This window comes from Ceratotherium simum, chromosome 9 (assembly GCF_057802395.1).
Source record: "Ceratotherium simum simum isolate JZ-2026a chromosome 9, ASM5780239v1, whole genome shotgun sequence".
NCBI classification, from domain to species: domain Eukaryota; kingdom Metazoa; phylum Chordata; class Mammalia; order Perissodactyla; family Rhinocerotidae; genus Ceratotherium; species Ceratotherium simum.
This window is the reverse complement of record NC_141908.1, coordinates 75,615,936-75,623,906: the sequence shown is the minus strand read 5'-3', so window position 1 is coordinate 75,623,906 and position 7,971 is coordinate 75,615,936.

Below are 7,971 nucleotides of genomic sequence, written 5' to 3'. Positions count from 1 at the left end.
GCACTAGCTGTTTCTTCTTGGAATCCTCCTCCCCTGCCCCAATTACTGCCCCCAAATATTCACTTGATTTGGGTCTCTGCTCAGATGTTACTTCCTCAGAGAGGCCTTCCCTGACCAAAAATATCAGCTCAAGTAGGAAAGACCCCAACTTCTCGCTCTGTCCTCTTACACTAATTTTTTTTGTCTTCATAGCCCTTTTCAGTATTTGTCTCCCATTTTGTTTTTCTTCCCCACTAAAATGAAACTCCAAGAGTTTTGTCCATTCAGAATATATGCCTGCCATATAGTAAATACTTGATAAATGTTTGTTGAATGAATGGATGATGAAAGCCTGTCTTGGAAGAGCTCTGATCTATATTGGAAAACAAGCTTGGCAACAGCCATGGTCATACAATGTGATCGTGCTGTGATGGATGCACGTGCGAGGCATTTGGGGAGCACAGAGGATGGACTCATTGCCTCGGCTTAGGGAGGGAAGGGGTGGAATTTTTTCACCTGGGTCTTGAAGGATGAGTAAGAGTTCACCAGACAGAGAAGTCTGCAGAGGACATTTTAAGCAGAGGAAATAGTGGATGCAAAGGCCTGGATGTGAAAACATTAGGTAGGGGGGAAGTTAGTCATATTGTGCCTGGAAAGCAGGATGCGCAAACGTGCCACAGAGGGAGGAGAGGGAAGAGAGTGGCAGAGATGAGCTAATTAGCCTGGAGCCAGATACAACTTTCCAAGGACCTTGGAAGAGCCATGGGATTGAAGACGGTAAAGTAATCTTCGGTGTTTTAAAAAGATTGTCTGGGCAGCTGTGTGGTGGACAGTTTGAGATGGGAAGGCTGTGCTGTTCTCCTGGCCAGAGCAAAGTCATTGCAGTGGGAACGCAGAGAAGGTGATAGATGGGAGGTGCATTTTGAGAGAAAATTGAGAGGCTTGGTGACCTAGATGTGGGAGACAATGGAAAGGGAGGAAGAGGTCTGCAGAGTTTTAAATTTGGTGACATTTATCCTGATAAGGAATGCAGAAGAAAAGCCAAGTTTGAGGAGTAGGGAAGCAGAATAGCTTCCACATCTGCCCAGTGCCCTTCCTCTCCAGACCCCTGAGGAGCCATCTCTGACTTTCCAGGCATCAGTTCATGAGGGAGCCCACCTGCCCCTGTTCTGCAGTAAACTGCACAGCGCTGGGCTCACACCTGCTCCTCCCTTCCACCCACTGAGCCTCCACTATTAGACCGCACATGTGTGCCTGCCTCTCTCTTCCCTTGGGACTCAACCTCTCCCTGGTGGCTCTTTGTCTTGAAAATAGATTCCTAGCAATTCTGCCCCATCAGACATGCTCAGACACGCCAAGTCCCAAAGGAAGACAAGTCTTAAGCTCCAGCCTGGACCCACCCCAACTATATATATAACGTTATTGGGCTTTTGTCATTATTTGTATGTAATTTTTAAATTATACAACTAATACATGAATGCTTTCCCATTACAAGAAAAAAGGCAAACAGTACAGAAGTACACAAAGACTTGATAGCTTCCTTTCATACCCACTCCTTGAAAAATAAAACAAGTCCACTCCCCCTCCTAGTAAGATGTGTCTCTTTTCAGTCTTTTACACATTTATATATATATGTACACACACATACATGTATAGAAACAATATATGGTTTTAGACATTATCTTTGGGTTCAGATTATTTTGAAACCTTTTTTCACTTAAAAATCTGTCTTCAAAGGATTTCACATCAGTAAATATAAGTCTACTTCTTTCTTTTCGAACCACTGAATAGCATTCAGTGTGGCAGAGTACAGTATGGCAGTGATAGATATTTGTCATTTAATCATTCCCTTCTGAAGGTTGCTTGGGTTGCTTCCAAGTATTCAAGAGTATAAACAGCTCTACAGTGAATATCTTTGTACACATTTGCAAATGTTTCTCTACAATGATCCCTGGAAGTACAGTTAGTGGGCAGTCCTACAGTCCATTTTAATTTTGCTCCAGGCTGCCAGTTTTACTATTCCATCCCATTAGGTGCTTCCAGATGAACTGAAACCAGAAAATTTCCTGCAATTGTAATGTCAGTTATACCTTGACAGGATCCATACTCAGGCTGACATCAGTCCAGGGGCAAGCCCAACACTCACGCTGATAACCGTGCTGTATCCCAGAAGGCTAGGGACCCTTGGCCACAGGCACAGTTCTTAGGGCTTTATAGCTTTTCTGGGGCCTACCAAATGGTTGGACATCTGAAAACATTGTTTGCTTCAATATATGAAAAGAAAACATTGAAGTTAACACAGTTTTATTAAATAATTATAAAATGAAGCACGGGGCCGGCCCTGTGGCTTAGCAGTTAAGTGTGTGCACTCCGTTGCTGGCGGCCCGGGTTCAGATCCCGGGCGTGCACTGACACACCACTTCTCCGGCCATGCTGAGGCCGTGTCCCACATACAGCAACTAGAAGGATGTGCAGCTATGACATACAACTATCTACTGGGGCTTTGGGGGAAAAAAATAAATAAATAAAATTATTTTTAAAATAAATAAATAAATAAAAATAAAATGAAGCATGTATCGACTTCGTCAATATTAGATTTAGTATTCATAAATGTTTCGTTATCAAACAACCTGGAATTTTCCTGAATTCTTTCCCTCACCTGCTCTACTCTCTAGGTTGAAGGACTGGCACCTCTAGGCTTGTCATCTACAGGTTCAGGGAAGAGATTCACCCAGAAAATAATTTCTGGGCTTCCTTTTTCCCTTCCCTGGTTTGGGTGTCTTTCCAAGGGGATTCCTTTCCACTCCTCTGCAGGAAGGAGGCAAGTTTAACCAAGACAGACAGCACTTTGGGGAGAGAACTCCCTTTTCCAGAAGGGGGCAGTATTGGGGAAGGAACAGCATTTGTCAGGTGGCCAACAGGGGAAAATCCCTCCTTCAGTCATCTGGGGGAGGAGGGCCAGGGGGGAACCGTCCCAAGCCCTCACTGGGTGGGTGGGGCAGGGGCTCTGGGTCTCAGACTCTGTTGTGGGATGAGGTGGCAGGCGATAGATGGGCTCTCCCTCTGACCTCAGCTTTTATTCTGAGTTTCCAGCTCTTTTTCAATGTATTTGTTTTCCTCTAGTGCTTAATTCCTAGTGTGGCAATGACATAGCATCCTACTATTTTTCATCAGAACAGTATCATATTTCAGCAGCACAGTGGGTTAACAGTCCTTGTGGGATAGGCTGGGGCCCTAATCAGCAATCATGTTTCCATGGGAAAGTGCTTTTGGCTTTCCAACAGTGGACTTATAGATGAACCTTCAGAGCACAGTCCATTCCTGGTTGAGCGCTGTTTGCATGGACCACATGTGAGATGACCAGAGAAGTTCCAGTCTGTGATTTCCTGGGAAATGTCCCCGCCAGGGAATTTTTTGTTCCAGGTTCCTCTGCAATAAGCTACAAAGTACTGTGTGGGGTGCCTATGGATTGACCTGGCTAAATTATGTTGTTTCTAAGCTGGTGATTTTGTAGTTTACAAAATGATCCATGGAGTTTGCAAGGATTGAAAGCTCTAGATGCATTTCTAAGAGTACAAACATCCCTGTTGGCCACTTGGGCTATAAAACCCCTGGTTTTGGGGGATGCTTGGGGATGGTTGGGTCTTCCTTTTCTCCTTTTCTTCTGCTCCCTCTTCCCTGCAGCCCAGCCTGGAGCTCTGCTGGAGCCTTTAAAGATGAAGTAGACTAAGCTCTGTTAAAATTCGAGCAGTTGCCCGATTACTCCCCCACATCTCCCTAGGAAAATTACCTGATTGTGAAAATCTCTTTATAGACACATTTGAGATCTGCTGACCTCAGTTCCATCCTTTGTCAGATAGTGGAGGATGGATTGTGGTCTTCGCCCTGGAATTCCTCCCCACACACCTGGGGGAGCTCCATGTAGGCAAGGAGGTCCACTAGTGGGTTTCATGTTTGAGGAAGCCTCCCAAATGTTTACTTATCTGAAATCAAGCTGCACAGGAAAATGAAAACATTAGCTGTCTTTGCTTTTGGCTGAAATTGTGTAAACTCACCAGTTGAGACACTGACCATACGGAGATGAGGAAGAGATGGTCCTATTTTCGAAGTTTTTGCTGTCTAGCAGGATACTTGGTAAGTACTCAGCACAGGCTTGTTGAATTAAATTGAGAGCCAAGAAACACTGGAGGTGATTACATTCACGAACTCTGCCGTCCTTAAATTACCAGAACTTTGACTATTCCTTGTCGTGGCCACTGCACTAGATAGGCCTGTCCCAACTCAAAAGAAGGTAGGTAGCCTCCCACACCTTTTGTTTTGAGGATCCCTGCAAGGGCTTCCCATACCCCCAGCATATATGCCACTCTCTCCCCACAACTTGACCTGAAAGTCTAACCTTAATAACACTTTTTGGGTTAAGCCACCATTCCCATTCAAATACTTAAGTTACCAGGAGGAGAGGGAGGAACCTTCGTGTTTCAAGAGTGTGTGGATGGGTGTGGTGTGGTATGTGGTGGTTATGAAGGGAGAAGGAAGAGTAGAGAGGCTGGACACCTCTAATTCCCTCTTATTACCATTGGGCCACAGACCATTTCTCTCAGGTCATCTCATTAGCTCCTTGGGAGCCTTAAAAACTTGGCTTTGAGGATATAGGAAACGAAATTGCACGGAGTGACACACATTAATGCTACACTGTCCAATCCAGTAGGCACCAGCCACATGTGGCTCTTGAGCCCTTTGGAATTCTGCTAGTTCAAAGGGAGATGTGCTGTAACTATAAAACATACACCAGTTTTCAAAGACTTAGCATGGAAAAAAAAAGAACATAAAATATCTCAGTCATTTTTTACATTGATTACAGGTAGAAATGAAAATATTTTGGATATATTGGGCTAAATAAAGTCTATTTTTAAAGTTAAATCTACCTATTTCTTTTTATTTTTAAAAAGATGGCTCCTAGAAAACTTTAAATTATATATGGCATTCTATTGCTATTGGACAGTACCGCTCTAGGGGCTAGGGGGAGAGACGGCACCCTAGAGGGCGCTGACATCCAGTGCATGGGCAGAGGTGACAAAGGATTGAGACTGCAAGGCAGAAATGTCACCAGGAGGAAAGGATGGCCTCAATGCAGTGGGAATAATAAAGACTCCAAAGACTCCTTCGTGTGTCCAGTTGGCAACCTGGCTGAGCACAGAGGACTCCTACCCTCCCTTCCCGCCCCAAGCGCTTTGAATTGGTTGGTCGATTTCCCTCGTGCTGACTCCTATGGTAGGGGAATGGAGTGGGCATGAGGGGCAGATCCCCATGGCTCTAACTGGATTTGGCTTGGGATTCGCTTTTGAGGTGATCCTCTCACCTTCTGATCCCAGGTTCCACGTGTAGAATCTACATTGTAGATGACTGACTCGGCATCCCCGTCAGCCTCAGGAAGCCTAATAGTTCTGTTGATTCGGTTGATTTAAAAATTTCAGATAATACATTTCATTGGTAAGAACTTGCTTTATTGTTTTCCTAAACTGACTTTGTAGATCAGGGCATAGGCATTGATATCTAAGCAGGAATGACTGGATTTTGCATAGTAGTTGACAGTTTTCAATGTCCTTTTCAGCAAATTATCACTTTTTATTGTCACAACATCTTGTGAGGCAGGCGAGGCATGTATGGATTTTTATCCATATGTTATAGCTATGAAACCAAAAAGAAGTTGCCTTGACCAGCATTTGAAAGCTGTTAAGTGACAGATTAAGGATGGGTCACGGATGATCTAATTGGAAGCCTCGGCTTCTGGTCTTAGGTAGCTTCTACCAGTGTAAAGAGGGTCACAGATGTGGGCCAGGGATGTGTAGTCCACAGCTTCCTGAATTCAACCAGTTCTGCCCTCTTAAAAATCAGGAAAGTAATTTACGGGGCCTGGATGTCAAGATTTGGAAAGCTGCCATTTGGGGATCCCGGGAAGGAGCATAATTGGAGCACTGCCTTCCACTCAGCAAGAATGCCTTTGAAGTCGGTGCTTCTGTTTAATTCCCTCAGGCGACCTCCCTGGTAGCACTCTGAAAGGCCCAGGGATTCCTCCACAGAGAGAGGCTCTGAGCTGCAGGCAGAGCCCAGCAGAGGGTGCTGAGGGCCCACTACTTCAGGATGGGACAGGGGCGAGAACTGTCCACTTTGCAGAGATGGACTGACACCTGGGAGAGGAGGAAACTTAAGGAAACAATGGTTATAAGAGCTTTCCTATCAGTAGAGTGATGATGATGATAATGACGATGATGATGATGACGACCAGGATGACAATATAAGGAGGGGCCAGGATTCACCTAGTAGGTGTGGTGTGATTTGGAAATGTTAGAGGGTCTAGAAGAAGTCCTTAGTTTCCCCCATGTGTTTGAGTCAAGGCAGTTAGTCCTGAGATGGCAACCAAAAACAAGCAGGAAATGTGAGGCAGAGAAGTTTAGGAATCAGAGGGCTGGGGGAATAGTAGCAATGATCTGGGGGTCAGTGCCACAGATGATTTCATTAGTCTTGACTGCACCTTTCTGATACATTTAGAGATCACCATGATCACTGACATAGTACACGTTGGAAAAATAGTTTCAGCTACTTGTCTAGACCCAGAAAATCATTGCACAGCCAAACTTAGAATCACGGCCATTCAACAGAGTGATGAAATTAGAGGGTACCCAAGCGATGGTCCTGTCCAATGCCTTCATTTTATAGTTAAGGACAATGGGATCCAGAGATGGGAAATTACTTGCCAAAGATCCCATAGTAGTGAACTTGGATAAGAACTAGAGACACTGGAGTATAAACATCATGGTCAGAAATACAGGCTATGCGATCAGATCTGGTTTCAAATCTGGGCTTGACAACTGTTTGTTCTGTGACTTTGGGCAAGTTATTTAACTTTTCTGATCTTAGTTTTCTCATCTGTATGATAAGGATAAGAAAGTATCTACCTCAAGGGTGTTAAGTGGGATAATAAATGTGAGGCATTTATGTCGAACCTGCTCATTTTAAGCATTCAATAAGTGGTAATTGATATTATTATTGGAATTCAGCTCTTCCGACTTCCAGGCTACAATTCATTCTTTGTACTATGCAGCCTCCCTCACCCCTCAAGTCTTTTGCATGCCCGTGCAGTTCCTTATTTATTAGTTCTGCTGTGATATTTTCATGGAAGATTGTATGAATGATATTAAGGAAGTTATTTGACTTTCCAGTTTCCCTACATATAAAACAGGATAAAACTAATTGGGCTACAGGCCAGCTGACCTAACAAAAAGACTCTTAAGTAGAGTGGCTTACACAGGATAGCAGCTGCTTTCTCTGCCACCTGACAGTACAGAGGTGGGCAACACAGGACTGAGAGGACAGTCTGCCATCCTCAACATCGGAATCTCATCTCTAAGTTCAAAATGGCTTCTCTGGTTCTTATATTTTCTCAGGCAGACAAATGGGACTAGAAGGTGCATGCCTGATCCTTCTAAAATTAAGACCAAGAGTAGCACCCATCACTTCTCTCATTTTGTTGGCCAATACTTAGTCACGTGGTCACACCTAGCGGCCAGGGGAGCTGTGAGATGTAGGCTTCAGCTGGGCAGTCATGTAAGAGGAAAAAGAAGGCAAACAATATTAGACGAAAGCCTGAGGTTTGTCACAGGCTCCTTACTGTTACAGCCATGGGAGTTGCTGTTAATATCAATGCCAATATTTCTGAAGATTTGTCCACCTCACGTTTCACAGAAGAGCCTAGAAAAGCCTCTTCCCTCAACACAGTTTGGTTCTTGGCTTGTGATTCAAAAGTAATTTAGAGGCAAGGCGGTTGCCGGTGGTGATAGAAAGAATGATAAAGGATTACTAATGTAAAACAGGGCTGGAAAATGAGGGGGAGAGCCATGAAGCAGCTGAGAAACTCGGTTTGCTGATGGAGAGGGAGAGAACGAACGAGGAAGTGCTGTGTTGCGTTATGCCCTGACCGCTTGAGGGTTCCAT